Source organism: Solea senegalensis, unplaced genomic scaffold (assembly GCF_019176455.1).
Source record: "Solea senegalensis isolate Sse05_10M unplaced genomic scaffold, IFAPA_SoseM_1 scf7180000017243, whole genome shotgun sequence".
NCBI classification, from domain to species: domain Eukaryota; kingdom Metazoa; phylum Chordata; class Actinopteri; order Pleuronectiformes; family Soleidae; genus Solea; species Solea senegalensis.
In genome coordinates this window covers 33,047-42,809 of record NW_025322301.1, presented here as the reverse complement: position 1 = coordinate 42,809, position 9,763 = coordinate 33,047, and the positions used below count along the sequence as shown (strand labels likewise).

The following is a 9,763-nucleotide window of genomic DNA, read 5'->3' as shown; positions in this document are numbered from 1 at the left end:
GGTAATTGGTGACTCCATCCTGAGTAACGTGAAAATAGCGACGCCAGCGACCACAGTCAGGTGTTTTCCCGGGGCCAGAGCGGGCGACATAGAGTCTTATCTGAAACTGCTGGCTACAGATAATCGTAAATCCAGTAAAGTTATTATTCACGTCGGCAGTAATGACACCCGATTACGCCAATCGGAGGTCACTAAAGTTAATGTTAAATCTGTGTGTAGGTATGCACAATCTATGTCTGACAACGTAATCTTCTCTGGTCCTTTGCCCAATGTAACCAGTGATGACATTTATAGCCGCATGTCGTCATTCAATCGCTGGCTGTCGAGGTGGTGTCCAGAAAACAACATTGGGTTTTTAGATAACTGGCAAAACTTCTGGGGGAAACCTGGTCTCATGAGGAGAGACGGTGTCCATCCCACTTTGGATGGAGCAGCTCTCTTATCTAGCAGCTGAGGGCATTTTATTAGAAACCCATGACAATCCAGAGTTGAGACCAGGACACAGAGTTGCAGTCTTTCATGCTTCTTCTTCTTTTCGAGCAGTCACCTATTAAAAACCCCATAGAGACTGTGTCTGCCCCTCGACCTACTAAAGTAAAAACTAAAGTAAATAAATCAATAACAAACAGAAGAGGAGTTAGACATTCTAACTTAATAAAGATTAATACCAACAATAAAATAGAGTCAAATAATACCACTTTTAAATGTGGATTATTAAATATAAGGTCTCTCTCCTCAAAATCTGTTTTAATAAATGATCTTATCTCCGACAATTGTATTGATTTATTCTGTGTAACTGCCTTATTCTTAATCTATCTCATCCGAGTTGTAAATCACAGAAACCAATTATAATAGTCACAGTTTATCGTCCACCTGCACCTTATTCAGAGTTCCTATCAGAGTTCTCTGAGTTCTTATCTGAGTTGGTGCTTAAAACAGATCAAATCATAATTGTAGGGGATTTCAACATCCATGTAGATGTTGACCGTGATAGTCTTAGCTGCACATTTAACTCGCTGTTGGAATCAATAGGTTTTATTCAACACGTTAATAAACCAACTCATTGCCTTAATCACACCCTCGACCTTGTTTTAACTTATGGTATTGATATTGATAATTTAAACATAGTTCCTCAAAACCCTCTCCTTACTGATCATTATTTACTCACATTTAATTGTTCAATAATGAACTACAATAACATAAATAAGAAATACAGCTACAGCCGGTGCCTGTCTGATAATAATATTAATACATTCAAAGAGACAGTGCAACCTTTATTTAACTCGGTGCCATATGTCAGTACATCTGAAGGTACCTTTTGTGATTTTACTCCTGCCCTCATAGATAACCTTGTTGATAGTACAGCAGCCTCACTGCGTACTACATTAGATCGTGTTGCCCCTCTGAAAAAGAAAGTGGTGAATCAGATGAGACGAGCACCATGGTTTAACTCCAATACTCGTGCTCTTAAACAGACGTTACGTAGATTAGAAAGAAAATGGCGTTCCAGTAACCTAGAGGAATTTTATATAGCCTGGAAAGATGGTTTTGTAGCTTACAAAAAAGCCCTACACAAAGCTAGAGTTGCCTATTATTCTTCTCTAATTGAAGAAAATAAGAATAATCATAGATTTCTTTTCAGCACTGTAGCCAGGCTGACACAGAGCCACAGCTCCACTGAACCATCTATTCCTTTAACACTGAGCAGTGATGACTTTATGAACCTTTTTGTGAATAAAATAACATCAATTAGAGAAAAAATTGATCATCTCCTCCCTCATATTGGGACTGACTCATCTTCTAGTACAAGAGCTTTAGAAGCACCAGGTGCACAGTTAGACAGTTTCTCCACTATAGATCTCCCTGAGTTAACATCATTAGTTTCATCATCTAAGCCATCAACCTGTCAGTTAGATCCTATCCCCACCAAACTGTTTAAAGATGTGTTTCCTTTAATTAACAACTCTATATTAACTCAAATTAATCTATCCTTATTAACTGGATATGTGCCCCAAACGTTTAAAGTAGCAGTTATTAAACCCCTTCTAAAAAAAGCGACCCTTGACCCACATATTTTAGCTAATTACCGACCGATATCTAATCTTCCCTTTGTCTCTAAAATCTTAGAAAAGGCTGTTGCCAATCAATTATGTGAATATCTGCGCATTAATGGCCTGTTTGAAGATTTTCAGTCAGGTTTTAGATTAAACCATAGCACAGAAACGGCACTAGTTAAAGTTAGTAATGATCTTCTCTTGGCGGCAGATAATGGTCTAGTTTCTTTACTTGTCCTGTTAGATCTTAGTGCTGCATTTGACACCATTGATCATGATATTCTACTGCAGAGATTGGAGCAGACTCTTGGTATCACAGGTGCTGCCCTCTGCTGGTTTAAATCATACTTATCTGATAGATTCCAGTTTGTTCACGTTAATGATAAAGCCTCATTACAAACACAAGTTAATTGTGGAGTTCCACAAGGCTCAGTGCTTGGGCCTATACTTTTTACCTTATATATGCTTCCTCTAGGGAACATTATTAGAAAGCATAACATACACTTTCATTGTTATGCAGATGACACACAGCTATATCTATCGATGAGGCCGGATGAAATAAATCAGGTTGTTCAACTCCAGGAATGTCTCAGAGACATTAAGTCCTGATGACCTGTAACTTTCTACTTTTAAACTTTTATACTCGGCCCTAAACACCTCAGAGAAAAACTTTCTGCCCACATTGTCACTTTAGATGACATCACCCTGGCTTCCAGTTCCACTGTGAGGAACCTTGGAGTTACTTTTGACCAGGAAATGTCATTTGATTCACACATAAAACTAATTTCCAGAACAGCCTTCTTCCACCTGCGGAACATTATGAAAATTAGAAACATTCTGTCTTTACAGGATGCTGAAAAACTAGTTCATGCTTTTGTTACATCTAGATTAGATTACTGTAACTCCTTATTAGCAGGATGTTCTAACAAGTCTGTTAGAATCCTTCAGTTAATTCAAAATGCTGCAGCACGAGTTCTGACAGGAACTAGAAAGAGAGACCATATAACTCCAGTGTTAGCTTCTCTACACTGGCTCCCCATACAGTTTAGAATTCAATTTAAAATCCTCCTCCTCACGTACAAAGCACTTAATGGTCAGGCCCCTTCATACCTGAAAGACCTAGTCTTACCCTATCATCCTAATAGACCACTTAGGTCACAAAATACAGGTTTACTTGTGGTTCCCAGAGTCTGTAAGAGTAAAATTGGAGGCAGAGCCTTTAGCTGCCAGGCTCCTCTCCTGTGGAACCAGCTTCCAATGATAGTTCGGGAGGCGGACACTCTCTCTGTATTTAAAGTTAAACTTAAAACTTTCCTTTTTGATAAAGCTTATAGTTAGAGCTGGTTCAGGGAAACCTAAACCATCTCTTAGTTATGCTGCTATAGAACTAAACTGCTGGGGGATTTTCCGGTGGTACACGCACATTCACTCTCTCACACTCAGCATTTGATTATGACTTTTTATATGTCATTAACCTTGTCTCTTTCTCTCCCTAGTTTGTGTCCTTCCTTCCTTCCCTCTCTCTCTCTCTCTCCGTATTCTCATCATGCAGGTTGAAGGATCAAGATCCAGTTTCCGAGGCTACGCTCATCGTCACCATTATTATTATTTTGTAAATTAAAAAGTCGATATCAGTAACTGTATAAACTTGTAACCTGATACAGTTGTTGTGTATCTGCTGCTGGTCTCCCTCTCTCTCTTCTGTCTCTCCCTCTTGTCCTTTCTCTCCCCCCATTTTCTCTCCCCCACCTCTCCACTATCCCCCATTTTTCCTTTCACCCCAACCGGTCGAGGCAGATGACCGCACATCTCTGAGCCTGGTTCTGTCAGAGATTTCTTCCTGTTAAGAGGGAGTTTTTTCTCTCCACTGATGCCTAGTGCTTGCTCATTGTGTGAACTGTTGGGGGTCTCTGCTCTCTTTGATGTTGTCTATGTACAGTGCCTTGAGATAATGTATGTTATGATTTGGCGCTATACAAATAAAATTGAATTGAATTGAATTGAATTGTACAAGAGTGTGTGTGTGTGTGGGGCTTGAGATGTATAGAATGACTCAGCTCTTATGAAACTAAGACACTGATCCTGGTTTGGGTTTTTCCAGACAGAAATGGTCCTAACAGGGTAACAAATACAAGAACACACACATATTCTTGTACAGCAGTGGTCACCAACGTGGTGCCCGCGGGATCATTTCACTTCACCTCACTTGCATGTATCCATATGATCACTGAGTAAAATGTCTTTGATATTGTTTATAAAACTGTGATAATCGTTAGTAAGCCCTGAAATGAATGTGTATGCAGCTGAATGCATAATATTCATCATTTAAATGGTCATTAAATGTATGACATGTTAATATGGTAGCCCTCCATATTATTCTCTACCCTTCAGGTAGCTCTGGGTCTCAAAAAGGTTGGTGACCCCTGTTGTACAGTGTTCTTCTTGAGGACACCCAGAGACATCATTTTATGTCAAAAAGAAAAATGGAAGTTAAAGGAATACTTCACTGATTAGCATGTAGCTTTGTATCGCTAGAATAGCAGTAGTATTTGTTGTGGGTATATTATTAGGAACAATAACAATGTGTTAAACGTAGTTTAAAACTCCAGATTTTTTCACTCAACATTTTATTTCAACTCTAATTCATGTGTTCATCACATTTATCAGTAACTTTATGAACAGATAGTGATGATAAGACCAGCAGCCTCCCCGGGAATCAGTGGTGAAGTGAGCGCAGGTCTGAGGTCATCACACCGTCATCTGCCCCGTGTTCTCGATGTCAGCATGAATCCACACAGCAGCTCGTTAATACATCGATAATAAATTTGAAATAAATCCTAATGAGCGACGAATAAATAACTAAAGCCTGTTTCGTCCTAATATTTAAAAAATGTAAAAGAAAACCAGTCACCGCCTTCATTTATTCAAATTTCTCATAAAGCTTTCACATCGTACGTATAGAAGCCGAATGTGTTTGATTGTGGTATGAGGCTTTGGTGTAATTCACTCAATGTGTGTGTGGGGTCGCTGTGCTCTCAGAGGGGGAGCTCAGGTGTGTATATAGGTGGCAATATCACTGTCCTTGTTAGGTTTGTGAACCGGAAGGGCAAACGGTTTTCGACCGCTGTACCGCGGAGGCGCTTCTCATGAATGTTTGGATTGTTTGTTGGAATTTCATTATGCAAAGAAAACGCACAGCAATAAAACCAATATATTGCAACGAAACGAACAGCGTGGACATTCAATCAGAGTACAAAAGAGCGATCACCAAGGCAAAGCGCGTCAACCAGGTCATCCGGAGTCAGAAACCTCAGTAGCGGAAGTTTGAGGCTGAGCTGCTATAATAGTACGTTTCCCTGACAGTAGCCGTTCCCGAGACGTCACATGACCGCGCTTTGCTGTGCTCGTACACAGCTGTGACGTCACTCTGGGAAATAAGATGTTTCTGGGCTTTTTATGGCCTTTAGGAAGGTTTTACAAATGTGAAACTCCATGAATTAAAAATATAGAATATAAAGATCTATACATGTCTGTGTCCATGTCTCCAGGTGTCCTGTGGACACTTTTACAGGCGTCTCTTTTACTATTGTGCTCAATGGGAAAATTGCTTTTTGGGCCGCATGAGTATTTGTTGTTGCAGTACCACGAGTGGCCACCATGACAACATTGTCTTCAAGGCAGAGGGGGCGGAGCTACATCCAGTTCTTATAATACATCCATGGTCTAACGGGCTCCAGACGGACTCAAGCCTGTGATGACTTCCGGTCCATTGAGCTGTCACTCCAAATCTCCAGCCAATCAGCAGGCAGCTTCCTAAGGCCCACCCACAAACAAAAGACCACGGCACAAAGAACGTGAAAGTGTGTTTTCAAACAATAAAATACAATATTTTTGAATGATTAAATCGATTTTTTTTTTTTGCTTCTTGAAAATGTTGTTTGAAAATCTAATTCCATATAAATCAGTTTTGTTATTATTATATTGTATTATGTACAATTTGGTTATTAATTGATTATTTAATCAATTTTGAACAATTGAATACTTTATTTACAATAATTGAATGAAACTTAATAATTAAATCATTATTTAAAAAAAACAAAAAACATTGTGTAAATTGTGTGTATATACAGTACATGCATACAGACAGAGAGATAGGTGGCTGTGGGTGGTTTTGTTCAGGATGGCCTGAAGTTCTGCCCGCTGAGTGAAATAATTGTCATTTCAGAGGACTAAGTTAAAAAAATGTTTTAAAGTGGCCTGGATACAACATTTGTTATTGCTGAATATCTCTTGTAAATGATGTGGTTAACAACTTTACAGCCATTAAAGTGTGTACAATACTTATTCAACACCTCAGTTGACTTTCTGGTTTAGTACAAAAACAGGTCAGGAAATGTCATGTCATAGATGGGTACAGATGATCTTTGACTTTGGCCATGACTTGATAACATGGTTCCAGCAGGACTGGGTGGAGGTCTAATTGTAATCTCTAAGATTTGATTTAGTCTCCTATACATGGACCACAATGGACCACAATGTGCAGCTATTGCCTTAAAGGGGGCCTTCTGAAACTTATCCATCACTCGTCTCCTCCACTCCCTGTCCTGCTCCTCCATATCCACACTGCCCACGATGACATTTTTCAAGGCTTTGAATGTGATCTCCTCTGTCACTCTCCTCTCTTCTTTCTCTGGACTATTTCTAGACTGTAACTCCACCTGTGAGACAGTTTCACCAATGGATCATCTTCTGTGTACTGAGGAATGAAAGGTATAGAAAGTCTCTATGTGTTATAACCACCACCCCCAAGGACTTCAGAGATTTTTGACTGGAGAAATAAAACATCACATCACATTCTCCAGTGAGGCAGGCAGCTTTGGGTTGTCTGTGAAGACACCCTCGGGTAAAAGGTGAGGGCTATTTACCTGCCTGACCTTAATAACCTCATGTATATGCTTGTTAAAGGGTGGAATAGTGGTGAGCTGGCAAATAAGGTTGAAGTAAGCGGCAGTCAGGGAATGAATAGCACAGCGATTGTTAATAGGCAGATCCTCGTCAGTTGACAGTGCCAGGTCCTGCAATGCAACTGTCAGGCGAACGAGGTCCAGAACCACCTCTGGATTTGCCAGCTCCACACTCAAAATGGCAAACAAAGCAAAAAGGTTCTCGTAATGCTGCCTACCATTGCTCTGCTCCTTGCACACCAAGTAGATGTGTTGGTAAAGCTGCTGGCCGTGACCTTTCATGAATAACTTATCTTGTCTGGAACACTTGACCACTTTGATCTTGAGCACAGATATGTCCAGGATGCTGCTCATGCTGAGGAGCTTGGAGCTGTTGTCATGCCAATCCATGAGACTAATAAGTGTTTTGCCATAGGCAGCTCGTCTCAGAAGCTCCCTAAAGCAGCACTCTGTCAACTCCACCAAGCCACTCTTTTCTTTCTCTGACATCCACAGCAGCGAAGGGGAGTGGTTCTGTGTGCATTCTCCACTCTGCAGGTTGAGAAGTAGAGAGGGGACAATCTTGTCCATGAGCTCAGGGTCCCAGATATTGGCCTGTAGGTCGTCATTCACCGTCATCCTCACCTTGATACCTGCCATGCGAATCTTGAAGCAGATATCGGGGTCCTCGTCGCTAGAGTGTCACATGTCACTGAAACGTGACACAGAAAAATGGTAACAGCGGTGGTAGGAGGGGTTGTCCTCTTGTATGTTGGCAAACTTCACAAACGAATTGGTTCCTAGGATCTGTAGGCTAGGTTTGTCCGACTCTAGCACCTCACGCACCATCTTCAGGAAACTCTCCACAAACAGGTTGATGCTCTGAGAGCGACAGGCCATCAGCAGCTGGTCCAGCGCTTCCATTGCTATGCACACATACCTGTATGAAGCTCTTCTGGAACCAACAAGGCATAGAATGTCAGCTTCTCCATGTTGGCTTTTACTAGCCCATTCTTTTGGTTTGCTGGAAAGATGTTGTCTACCAATCGCTTGTACAGAGGACTGAGTGCTCCACAACAGTCACCGATCAAGAAAGATATGATTCTTTCCAGTGACATGGTTGTGAAATTCGTTCTTTTTTAAGTAAGACTAGAAGAGAGAGCAGTAATGCAACCGTGTGAGTTCCAACTGATGTGGAGCACTAGAGGTTATAGAGGTAATGTAAGAACTCCTTCCAGGTGACATGGAACACTAGAGAACTCTTTGAAGAGGAGCTTTGATGCTGGCACATAATAAACATGATGGATGTTACTTTGACATGCAGATGGTCTCTGCCAGTTTGGACTTCCCGGGACAATTAAAACGCTTTTTTCATGTAGTATATTCAAAGGACAACAGGCTGACCTGGGGCGCTCAGGTTTTTCACTATAATCATTATTTAATATTGAGAAGCATTGTCATCTTGCCATTAAGGCAATTTTCTTTAAGGTGTTTTGAATGCAACAAAGAAGGACAAGAAGATGAGACTGAGAACTTAGAACAGTGATTGCAAACTTCAGAACTTTGAACAGTGGAGGGCAGCATTACACCTCTCAGTGTACAGTCTGCTGGAAATGATTAGAGCAATAAGTCTTTGATCTTCTGAAAAGCAACGTAATAAAGAAGAGCTTTCCTACTAAAATGGGAATTACATGTTTTTTCCACCTGGTTCCTGTTTATTAATGTTGGTGTGTTTTTGGCATGAAATGAACTGTATTATTATGGGGAAGGAACGCCATATTTCTGTATCTGTAATATTTGTTAGCTAATTAGTGTTAAATACTTTCCAGATATAATAACTATAATAAACTGTCAGGAGCAACACAAGGTGAAGGGTCTTGCCCTTAACCCACAAACCCACAACCTTTGAGTTGAAAGGAAGGTCTAACTTTGTGCTGCTGTTTTTGATAAAAGGGCACAGTTGCATGATGGTCATTTTTCCTCAGTAAGTTTACTCTATGATGACTGTATCTGCACTTTAGAGAGGAGAGGTCAAAGGGGAAGTGATCAGAACCATGATCCACGGCAGAGGAGCTGTTCAGTGTCACTGTCACTGTGCTGAAATCATTCTGGTCACTTTTTCAACAATCTATAAATGTGCCAGTGTCACTCATGAATATCTTGTTATGGAAGCGTTGTGATTGGAGACAAATACAGCCAGTCTAAATTTATAAAGTCTCTCATTGGTTGATTTTGTGGCACATTTGTAACGCTGTGCCAAGATGAGCGAGTGCTCGGGTAAAGATGAGCGAGCACTCGGGTAAAGATGAGCGTGCACAGAAGGTTGAGATTTGAGATGTGAGAGGACATATGAGTAAAATTGATTAAACTGTTAAAATGAATATTTGCAAACATGCAAATACATGTATTAAGCTTGCAAAATACATTTTTCTGTGCTCAAAGTCTCACATTGTTCCTTCATGAATGTGGCCCAAATATAACACCATACTCTTCCACCGGTGTTACGCTGTGTCTCCTGCTCTCTCTGTGATTGATCTCCTGTTACGATCGATGAACTGAACAAGCACTCGTTTTGTAAATTGGTTAAAGGTGACATAGACCGGAAGCTCCAATTAACGCTGCGTTTGTGTGTGTATCTGCGTCATGACCTCGTTTATGAAACCCTAAAGTTTCAGAACAAACAGTTCAGCCACTGCTGAGAAAATAGTGTTGTATTGTTTTCCTGGGCTCTGCGAAGCGGATCGACACTTCCTTAATTTGATGTCG

General features: G+C 40.6%; 1 pseudogene; it reads right to left on the bottom strand.

The window, feature by feature from the left end:
- Window positions 1–6,424: 6,424 nt before the first annotated feature.
- LOC122764121 lies at window positions 6,425–8,115 on the bottom strand (annotated as a pseudogene).
- Window positions 8,116–9,763: the final 1,648 nt, after the last annotated feature.